The following is an 11,583-nucleotide window of genomic DNA, read 5'->3' as shown; positions in this document are numbered from 1 at the left end:
TTGTAAAATTCTGATAATAGGAGTGTTATACCATGTGGGAAAGACCATTTGTTGTCTCATGATATCCGCTGATTTTTTTTTGTTGCAATAGAACCCCAACTTTATTTTTAGGCTAATTACGTGACCATAAAAATGACTTTTCTAGTCCCCCTGTTTCTCGGTATGACCACATTGTTAAATTGAAGATGTCTGTTACACATCTAAGTGGGGATATTAGTTAGACATCTGGAAAATCAAGAATAGAGCTCAGGAGAGAGGTCATTCAGTCATGACCCTAATGTTCCCTCCCCACTGCCTTTATCCACCACATTTGAGCACCTGGCTCACGTATTCTTTTCTACTCATATCCCGGTGACCTCAACATTCATACACACAACCAATCCAAGATCCTGTTCATTCAGCTGTAGGACCTTCTCATTTCTAGCGATCGTCTCTTCTATCCTACTTGAGTCATGCCTCCTTAAGACCATATACTAGGTCTCGACATCAAAAATAAATATATCCAAAATATAATTCTATATTCTGGCCACAATCCTTCCAACCTCCATATTTCATGACTCACTAAGACTATTCTTCTAGCTCATCAGGACTCCAATCTATTCACCCATCTAGTTTCTCCCCTTCCATCAGCCTTCTCCATCTTTCATGCCTTTCTATACTCAGCAAACATTATAGTCCATCTTTTCAAGAACACTCTTTCCAATACTGTAAACTCCGATGACCATTTGCATTTTGATTGTACTTATCGATCAAAATTCCGGCTATTCTAGCTATGCCTGGGTGGCTCAGTGGGTTGAGGCCTCTGCCTTTGGCTCAAGTCATGATCCCAGGGTCCTGGGATTGAGGCCCTGCATCGGGCTCTCTGCTCAGCAGGGAGCCTGCTTCTCCCCTCTCTCTCTCTCTGCCTGCCTCACTTGTGATCTCTGTCAAGTGAATAAATAAAATCTTAAAAAAAAAATTCCAGCTATCTGCTTTGTCAGTGTCTATATTGAAAAACTCAGGCATCTTCCCAAAACAAAAACAATAACCCACCTACATCTGGACCAATCTTCTTCCTGTTGCCAATGGAGTGGTTGGTGTCCCTCCTATTGAAACCAATCCTTATCTCCTCCTCTCCTTCATATAAACCTTATTCTACCAATGATTCATTTCTTCTTCTGGATATTTAGGTATTTGCTCTCGACTAGATGCCCCCAATCTTTATTTAAACATTCGTAAGTCAGGGTGCCTATGTAGATGAGTTGGTTAAAATGTCTGCCTTTGGCTTAGGTCATAATCCTACCATGCTGGGATCGAGTCCTCCCTGCGTTGGGCTGCCCGCATCAGGCTCCCTGCTTGGCAGGAAGTCTGCTTCTCTCTCTGCCCTGCCACCCCCACCACTCATGCTCTCTTTCTCACAAAAATAAATAAATAAAATCTTAGAAATAAATAAATAAAAATTAAATATTTGTTAAGTTTTTCTTATCTAAAAAAAAAGAAAAAAACAACAAAACACAAAAAACACATCTCTTAGTCTCATTGTGTCTCCAGCTCCAGCACTTTATTTTCCTTCCCTTCTCACAGCCAAACTGATTGAAAGGTTTGCCAACACTTTATTAAAACCTGTTGCTAAATCCAATAAGCATGTTCAGATCTCTCGTTGCTGGATCTTTCACTAGCATTTGACATGGCGCATCGCTTCCTTCTAGAAATATTCTCCTTCCTGGGCATCCGGACACGACTCTCTTCTAGTTTCCATCCTGTTTCTCTGATCACTCCTTTCCTTCGTAAGGTCTCAGAATGACATAGAAGGAAGTGTTTTTACATACCGGAGCACTGTAATTAGTGTAGATCATTCATATTTTCTTGTTAATCTTACAAAGAGGAAAGTATATGGAACAAAATTAGAAAGGCAGGCTTGAAAAGGAAAGTGATGGTTTAACTGAAATGGTATGATATACGTATTATATTTCGTTTTAAATTTTCACTAGAGTCTAACAGTGTTCTGCATGATATGTTTTTATTTAGGTATAATTAACATGCATTAATAGTGTTTTAACAATAAATATAAATCAAGTGTATATTTTGTGAAAAATTATCAAATTTATAATACTTGTTCCGAGAGTGTAAATGTTGGAGATATATGGTAAAGTTGGTGTAGCCACAGGAAGAAATGAGGACGAGGCTCTTCTTCAAGGGAGTTTATTGTACTCACAGGTCTTCGAGTGGGGATAACCATGCCATACAAAGCCAAAGAGGAAGCACCAAGTATTGATGTCACCTGGTGGCAGAAGAGAGGAGAGGGGAATGCCCGGATTTAGGACTAGCTAGTCTGAATAATGTGGGCTCTGGGCTATAGGGGGTGCTCTCTAGTCCCCTGGTGCCTGGCTCTGGGATGACTTTGGGCAGGGGAAACACTGGCTTGGTGAGTTCCAGTTAGAGGACTATTGCAGCTATAAACTAGGGATTGGTTGGCTTGTATATGAAAGATGTGCTCCCAGCTGAGCCCTCTGCTGTCTGTCTCTAAGAACAGAGTAGCCCTGGGAGGAGCAGGCTCTCCCCTGACAAGCTTTTTAAGATGTCAAAACATTATAAAACAGAAAATTTTAAAAAATGATTAATGCAACACCTTTCAGGGAACTGCATTACTCTTTCAGATATGGACCTAATATTTTCATATCAAACATGAGAAGGAAGGGTTAATGCTTAGACACAAGGCAGACAGATTGCACGAGGCAAGCACGTTCCCTCCCAGCTGCAGCTGCCGCATGCCTAGATCAAAGACCACGGACACTATTACTTAGATTAAATGTCCTCTCGACTTAAAAGAACAGCATTCCCCAAAGCAAACAAAGTCTATCAGTGAGGCAAAAGCTTTTGCAGGGTGTGAGCCTAAATTGCTTCTCAGAGGGACCAGCCGGCTTGACAAGTTTTTGTTTATAAACCCCAGGAGGATGCACAAGGAAGTAATTGCTAGTGGGATGGGAGAAGGAACATCCCTTGAGTTTGACCAGCATTTAGGAGAAAAGGGGGGAGAATCGCGCTGAGTTAACACTGTGAAAAAGGGTGGTCACGGTAGGAGCTCAGGTTTTGGTTTCCAACGGACTTGGATTCAAATCCTGCACTGGCCACTCATCGGCTTCTTTGAACAAGTCAGTTAATGATAATAAATAACGTTTGCGAAGCACTTACGATGTGTCGGGCACTGTTGCAAGTGTTTTATATGTTTTAATTAATTTAATCCCCACAACAATTTTATGCAGTAGGTACTATAATTTCCTCCATTTTATGGATGCATAAACTGAGGCACAGAGTGGTTGAGCCGGTTGCATAAGATGAGCACACATTTGTTAAGTGAAGGAGCTATTTCCAATAGAACAAGCCACATATCTCATGTCCTTCTAGTCAATACTTTTCCCTGCTTGAGTTAAGCAGTACTGGTTTCTGAGCTCTAAGTCGTATAAACCATGACAAAGTTTTTTATGCATGTTGTCACATGTGCATAAAGGATTTTTTTGTGTCAAATAAGTGGTATATGCCATTCATATTAAATAAATATAAGGGAGATGGTGAGGTGAAGGAAGGATGGCTAATTGAGAAAGTATGAAACCTCACTGGAAATTGGTATATGAATTTTTTTTTTTAAGATTTTATTTTTGGGGGGCGCCTGTGTGGCTCAGTGGGTTAAGGCCTCTGCCTTCGGCTCGGGTCATGATCCCATGGTCCTGGGATGGAGCCCCACATCGGGCTCTCTGCTCGGCGGGGAGCCTGCTTCCTCCTCTCTCTCTCTCTGCCATCCTGTGATCTCTGTCTGTCAAATAAATAAATAAAATCTTTAAAAAAAAAAAAAAAAAAAAAAGATTTTATTTTTGGGGCGCCTGGGTGGCTCAGTGGGTTAAAGCCTCTGCCTTCGGCTCAGGTCATGATCCCACAATCCTGGGATGGAGCCCCACATCGGGCTCTCTGCTCAGCGGGGAGCCTGCTTCCTCCTCTCTCTCTGCCTGCCTCTCTGCCTGCTTGTGATCTCTGTCTGTCAAATAAATAAATCTTTAAAAAAACAAAAACAAAAACAAACAAAAAAAGATTTTATTTTTATGGGGCACCTGGGTGGCTCAGTCTTTGAGTGTTTGCCTTCAGCTCAGGTCATGATCCCGGGGTCCTGGATTAAGCCCCACACTGAGCTCTGTGTTTGGCAGGAGGCCTGCTTCTCCCTCTCCCACCACCCCCACTTGCGTTTCCTCTTTCACTGTGTCTCTCTCTGTCAAATAAATAAAATCTTAAAAAAAGGGCACTGGATGACTCAGTTGGTTAAGCAACTACCTTTGGCTCAGATCATGATCCTGGAGTCCCAGGTTCGAGTCCCACATCGGGCTCCCAGCTCCACGGGGAGTCTGCTTCTCCCTCTCACCTCCCCTCTCATGCTCTCTCACTCTGTCTCTCTCAAATAAATAAATAACATCTTTTAGAAAAATATAATAAAAATCTTTTAAAAAAAGATTTTATTTTTAAGTAATTTCTACATCCATCATTGGGCTTGAACTCAAAATTCTGAGATCAAGAGTCACACACTCTACCGACTGAGCTGGGCACCCTTGGAATATGAATTTTTTAAAAAAAGGTTTTATTTATTTATTTGGCAGAGAGAGAGACAGTGAGAGGGAACACAAGCAGGGGGAGTGGGAGAGGGAGAGGGAGAAGGAGGCTCCCTGCTGAGCAGGGAGCTTGATACGGAATTTGATCCCAGGACCCTGAGATCATGACCTGAGCTGAAGGCAGATGCTTAATGACTGAGCCAGCCAGGAGCCCCGGAATATGAATTTTTTAAAACAATCTCAGACTTACATGGTTCAGATTTTTTTTTTTTTTTTTTTTGGTCCCAAACCATTTGAGAATAAGTGCTAACTAGTTACTTTATCACCTTCAAATACTTCAGTACATATTTCCTACAATAAGGCATTTATTTCTTCATAATACAACCATCCAAATAAGAACGTTAATATGAGGGGCGCCTGGGTGGCTCAGCGGGTTAAAGCCTCTGCCTTCGGCTCAGGTCAAGATCCCAGGATCCCGGAATCAAGCCCCGCATCGGGCTCTCCGCTCAGCAGGGAGTCTGCTCCCTCCTCTCTCTCTCTCTCTGCCTGCCTCTCTGCCTACTTGTAATCTCTGTCAAATAAATTAATAAAATCTTTAAAAAAAGGAATATTAATATGATAGAATGCTATCCTCAGACAACCTATCAAATTTCACCAACTTGTCCAAAAATGTCCTCTGTGGTGAAAGGATCTTTGCATGTAGGGGCGCCTGACTGGCTCAGTGAGGGGAACATGTGACTCTTGATCTCAGGGTCGTGAGTTTGAGCCCCATGTGGAGCCTACTTGGGAAAAAAAAAAAAGATCTTTGCATTTAGATCGCTCTGTCTCTTTAGTCTCTCTAACGCTGGAACAATTCCTCAGTCTTGCCTCAACTTTCTTGTCCTTGACGCTTTTTTGAAGGTTGCAGGCCAATTATTTTGTGACATGTGCTTCCTTCCGTCTAGGTTTAACCAAAGTTTCCTCACGATTTCTTCAGGTTATGCATGCGTTCTCCTTCCATCCAATCAGGTGGCACATGACTGTGATGTGTCCCATTCCTAATGGTGTTCACTGCGGTCATCTGACTGAGGTAGCATCTGCCAGTCTCCCCATCTGCATAGTCACTCTTTTTTCCTTTTACTTATTAGGTATTTTGTAAAAAGGTACTTTGAAACTAGGTAAATATCCAATTCCCCATCAGATTTTCAGTTTCTAATATATATATAAATATATATATATAGAGAGAGGGGGGGGGTCTCTATCTCACCACGTGATAAACATTTGGGTTGTTTCTATTTGGGGCTGTCATGAGTGAGGGTGCTATGAACATTCACGTTTAAGTTTTTGTGTCAATATATGTTTTTAATTCTCTTGGGCATATACCTAGAAGTGGGATTGTTGGGTCATCTGATAACAATGTTTTGTTTTTTTTTTTTTAAAGATTTTATTTATTTATTTGTCAGAGAGAGAGAGCAAGCACAGGCAGACAGAGTGGCAGGCATAGTCAGAGGAAGAAGCAGGCTCCCTGCAGAGCAAGGAGCCTGATGCGGGACTCGATCCCAGGACGCTGGGATCATGACCTGAGCCGAAGGCAGCTGCTCAACCAACTGAGCCACCCAGGCGTCCCAACAATGTTTTTTTTTTTTTTAAAAAAGATTTTATTTACTTATTTGAGAGAGACAGAGTGAGACAGAATGAGCAAGCACAAGCAGGGCGGTGGGGGACGGGTTGGGTGGGGCTGAAGGAGAGGGAGAAGCAGACTCGACACTGAGCAGGGAGCCCAATGAGGGTCTTGATGCAGGACTGGATCCCAGGGCTCTGGGATCATGACCTGAGCTGAAGACAGACACTTAACAATCTGAGCCACCCAGGTGCCCCTGATAATTCTACGTTTTTAACTTTTCTGAGGAATTGCCAAACTGTTTCCAAAGTGGTTGTGCCATTTTACATTCCCACCAACAGCATATGAAGGTTTCAATTTCTCGCCAAAAGTTGTTATTGTCTGTATCCTTTTATTTTTTTTATTAGACTTGACCCTTGAACGACTGAAGAGTTAGAGGCACTGACCCCCCTACGCAGCTGAAAATCTGCATCTAGCTCCTGATTCTCCCAAAACTTAACTACTTAAAGCCTACTATTGACTGGAAGCCTGACCAATAACATAGTCAATTAACACGTATTCTATAGGTTATGTGTATTGTATACAGCATTCTCATGATAAAGTAAGCTAGAGAAAAGAAAATGTTATTAAGAAAATCATACGAAAGAGAAAACAGGGGTGCTTGGTTGGCTCAGTCAGTAAAGTATGTGACTCTTGATCTCAGGGTCATGAATTCAACCCCTATGTTGGGCATAGAGCTAAGGAAGGGAGGGAGGGAAGGAAAGAGAAAGAAAGAAAGAGAGAAAAGGAAAGAAAAGAGGGAAGAAGGAAGGAAGGAAGGAAGAAAAGAAAGAAAAAAGGAAGGAAGAAAAAGGAAGGAAGGAAGAAAGAGAGAGAAAATACACTAATGGTACTCTATCTGCTGTATTTGTGGGGGAAAAAATCCATATGGGACACTTGGGTGGCTCGGTTGGCTAAGCGTCTGCCTTCTGCTCAGGTCATAAACCCAGCTTCCTGGGATCAAGGTCCGCATCCGGCTCCCTGCTCAGCGGGGAGTCTGCTTCTCCCTGCCCATCTAACTCCCACTTAGGGTCTCTCTCTTTCTCACATTCTCTCTCTTTCTCACATTCTCTCTCTCTAGTTCAAATATATAATCTTTAAAATAGAAAAAGAAGAAGAAGAAGAAGAACCACTGTCAGTGGACTCAAGCAGTTCAAACCTGTGTTATTCAAGGGGAGACCGCAGAGTCATCTTGGTAGGTGTGAAGTGAGAGTTCTTCCTGGTTTTATTTATATTTCCTTAATGATTAGTGATGTCGAGTATCTCTCTTCCCTCAACATCATCTCAAACAGACTTTCTCTGATCTCCCAAGTCTCAGAGTAAACATCATCCCCTCATCGGGGCTTTTCTACCCAACATTCTCTGCAGCAGCTATTAGCATCTTTCTGTAAAAGCTTCTAGTTCTTTCCCCTTTCTGCATGTTAGGTAAGACTGTGCTTTCCCGTCCCCTTAACACTGGGTGTGGCTGTCTGACTTAACTTGACCAATAAAAGATGAGCAGAAGTGACACAGTGACATGTGTCATTTCTGGGCAAACGATCTGAGAAGCTATTCCCTGCTGCTGTATCCTTTCCTCACTGCTACAGAGAGTAATTACAATAAGCCGACTTCCCAGTCTGATGATCCTAACATTGTTTTGATGAGTTGGGCAGTTTCTCAAAAATATAAACATACAGTTAACATATGACCTAACAGTTCCACTTGTAGTACCCAAGAAAACTGAAATATGTCCAACCTGAAAATTTATTCATGTATGTTTATAGCAACATTATTCTTAATAGCCAGAAAAAAAAAAAGAAGAAAAAAGAAAAAAAGAAACAATCCAAATGCCCATCAGCTGATGAATGAACAAATGGGGCAAATCAGTACAACGGAATATTACTTAGTCATATATAAAAGAATGGAGAACCTCACGTTATAACATGCTACAAGAAAGGAACTAGTCACATATTGTAAAATTCCATTTATGTGAATTGTCCAAAGTAAGCAAATCTAGGGACAAATAGTAGATTAGTGGTTGCCTGGGGCTGGAGTGTGTGTGTGAAGATTGGGGATGACAGCTAGAGTATGGTGTTTCTCTTGGGATTTCATTTGATGAAAATGTTCTAAAATTGATCTTGGTGATACTGTTTTATATGGGTGAAAAACGTGGTATATGAATTCTACATGAATAAAGCTGTTTAAAAAATTGGGGTATTGGGGCACCTGGGTGGCTCAGTGGGTTAAAGCCTCTGCCTTCGGCTCAGGTCATGATCTCAGGGTCCTGGGATGGAGTCCCGCATAGGCTCTCTGCTCAGCGGGGAGCCTGTTTCCTCCTCTCTCTCTGCCTGCCTCTCTGCCTGCTTGTGATTTCTGTCTGTCAAATAAATAAATAAAATCTTTAAAAAAAAATTGGGGTGGTGATCTACTCATAAGGCTATTGTGAGAATTAAATATGTTAATGTATGTAAATCATAGAATAGTCTTTAAAATATAAGTGCTTACTAAGGTTTGTATTGTTAGATGTATCAGATATCTTGAGACATCTGATGCCTTTCAATAAAACTTTCTTTTTAAATATTCTTATTTACTTATTTATGATTTTTATTTGTTTATTTGAGAGAGGGCATGAGAAAAACTTTCTTTTTAAATATTATTTATTTATTTATGATTTTTGTTTATTTATTTGAGAGAGGGAGAAAGAGAAGCAGACAGGGGTGGGGCGCCTGGGTGGCTCAGTGGGTTAAAGCCTCTGCCTTCAGCTCAGGTCATGATCTCAGGGCCCTGGGAAGGAGCCCCTCATCGAGCCCCGCATCAGGCTCTCCGCTCGTCAGGGAGCCTGCTTCCCCCTCTCTCTCTGCCTACCTCTCTTCCTACTTGTGATCTCTCTGACAAATAAATAAATAAAATCTTTTTTTTTTAAAGATTTTATTTATTTATTTGTCAGAGAGAGAGAGCACAAGCGGGGGGGGGGGGGCATCAGGCAGAGGGAGACGCAGGTTCCCAACTGAGAAAGAAGCCTGATGTAGAACTCCATGCCAGGATCGTGGGATCATGACCAGAGCTGAAGGAAGGCGATTAACTGACTGAGCCATCCAGGCATCCCTACATGCATGTGTCTTACTTGAATTCGCAGAAGAGACAATGGAATAATTAGGATTAGAGGCAGTGTGACAACCAAACCAAACCAACCAACCAACAAGGGCTTAAACAACACAGAAGATAATTTGGCTTCATTCATCAATGTAGTGTAGGTCAGAAGTTCAAGACCTTTATGACCTTTATGTTCCCTCAAGACCTTAGTAATAGAGTCTCCTTCTCGCTTGCTGATGCACCATCCGCATCCTCTGGGCCCAAGACAGCAGCTAAAGGGGCAGCCACTTCGCCCAAGTTTGGAGCCTTTGCTCTTGTACTTTCTTCCTAGAAATCTCGCGTGGTGGTTCTTCAGTTCTCAGCTTTGGAAGCCCGTCACCTCTCCAGAGCGGACTTCCCTGACCACACGCCCCAGTCCCTCTTATCAACCTGCAGTCTTTCCTTCGTTTGACTTATGACCTGTCTGTACTGGTTCTACCACCCACTAAGGGTGTGGCCTTGGACAGATTCCTTTATCTCCCTGTGCCTCATTTTCTTTACCTGTAAAATGGGGATATAACAGCGCCAACAGGAAGGTTACACTTCAGATTCATAAGAATGGTTACTTCTGGGGAGGGAGAAGGTAAGGAGATGGCGTATCCCCCGTGTCTGCCTTTGTTGCAGAACGGAGGAAAATATTATGTTAGTGCACTGATCCTGAGTTGGTGCCACTGTCTAGAAATGGAATAGTCTCAAAATTAATTATTAACATCCACCTTGACTTTCTCTGTGAATAAAAATCAGTTGGAAACTACTTTGAATTGGGCAGGGAGTCAGTTCTCCCAAACACAGCAAAAGTTCTGGGGTTGATGTCAGATCTTTAAGGAGGAAATTCTTACCCAATCTGATCTTCATAGATCCTGATTTGGAGATGGTGAGGAGGAAGGTGGAAATGAAAGTCAAGATGGATTTTAGGGGGGCGTCTGGGTGGCTCAGTGGATTAAGCCTCTGCCTTTGCCTCAGGTCATGATCTCCAGGTCCTGGGATCAAGCCCCGCATCATCAGGCTCTCTGCTCAACAGGAGAGCCTGCTTCCCCTTCTCTCTCTTTGACTGCCTACTTGTGATATCACTCTTTCTCTGTCAAATAAACAAATAATATCTTTAAAAAAAAAAAAAAAGAAGAAGAAGGATTTTATGCAAGTGCAGCAAATCTCCAAAGCTCTCAACATCTCTGAGACATCTTTGATCGCCAAGGATCTCAGAACTTGCTCATTCTTAGGCAATTTTTTCAGGGCTTCTATATCTACTCCAATCTTATCAACTGCAAATCATTTAGGGGAATTAAGATATGAAGACAGCCTGGATTTGACACCATCTGATGAATATTTGACATATTTGACGGAGCTGCAGCCCGTGCGGCAGCATTCACCGTGCATGGAGACGGAGGCACCCCTGGAATGTAGTCAGGTAATACCAGGACTGAGGCAAGGCTGTGTAAGTCAATGCCAAACCCGCCTTGTGTCCTGACAAGTCCAAACAGATCCCCCTGGCATTCTGGAGAGGACAAGCTCTTATCTGTAGGTGGAGAGATCCGCGATTGGGTTGCTAAAGGGAGCTGCATTTCCAGGGAAGCTTTATTTCTCTGGGAACATTGCCTAAGCCCTCCTGAAAGCAGAGGTATTTCTTTAAAAATTGCCTTAGCTCTGGTACATCATTTTACCATTTATTTTATTCATACTGTGTTTTCCCCTTCAGATTGGGAAGAGTGGCAATGCTTATTTTCTCTCTGATTATAAATATATGGTTATTTTTTTAAAATCAAGTATTAGAGAAAACTATAAAGAAGTAGCTGAAAATCATCTGTATTTTCACCTTCCAGATGTAACTGTGGCTAGGATTTTTGTGTATGTGCCTCTTGACTGCGACAGAAATTTCCTTTGCCCTCAGAAGCCATCATCCACTTTTTACTTAGCAGTAAAACTCAACATTTTCAGTTGGGCATGTGGCTGTTCAGAATAAAATCTACATTAGGCAGCTTCTTTGCAGGTAGGAGTAGCCGCAGACCAAGTGCCGGCCAATGAGAGGGAAGCAAAAGTTATCTATGCGACCTGCTGGAGTGGGATTAGGGGGGGAATAGGAGTTCTTCATGCTTGCTGGAAGGAGACCTGATGGCTAGAGCTTCAGCAGCCATTCTGACCACTGTAGTAGAAGCAAGTAATGGTGATGCCTGGAACCAAAGGATGAAAGGAGTCTGTCTGGTCCCTCTATCTGCCCTTTTATCAAATGCGAAATGAACTTTGAATTCCTTTGATTCAGTCTAC

The 11,583-nt window shown here is 42.3% G+C and overlaps 1 long non-coding RNA gene across 1 annotated transcript in view; it reads right to left on the bottom strand.

Annotated features, from left to right (window-relative positions):
- Positions 1 to 932: 932 nt before the first annotated feature.
- Positions 933 to 11,583, bottom strand: part of LOC131807488 (uncharacterized) — a 19,066-nt gene continuing 8,415 nt past the window's right edge. The window contains exon 3 of the long non-coding RNA XR_009344512.1: positions 933 to 2,260. This is a non-coding gene — a long non-coding RNA (uncharacterized LOC131807488). The remainder of the gene's footprint in view (positions 2,261 to 11,583) is intronic.

The sequence above is a fragment of the Mustela lutreola genome, chromosome 9 (assembly GCF_030435805.1).
Source record: "Mustela lutreola isolate mMusLut2 chromosome 9, mMusLut2.pri, whole genome shotgun sequence".
Classification (NCBI taxonomy): Eukaryota; Metazoa; Chordata; class Mammalia; order Carnivora; family Mustelidae; genus Mustela; species Mustela lutreola.
Note: the sequence above shows the minus strand (reverse complement) of the source record. Positions and strands in the feature narration are given on the sequence as shown.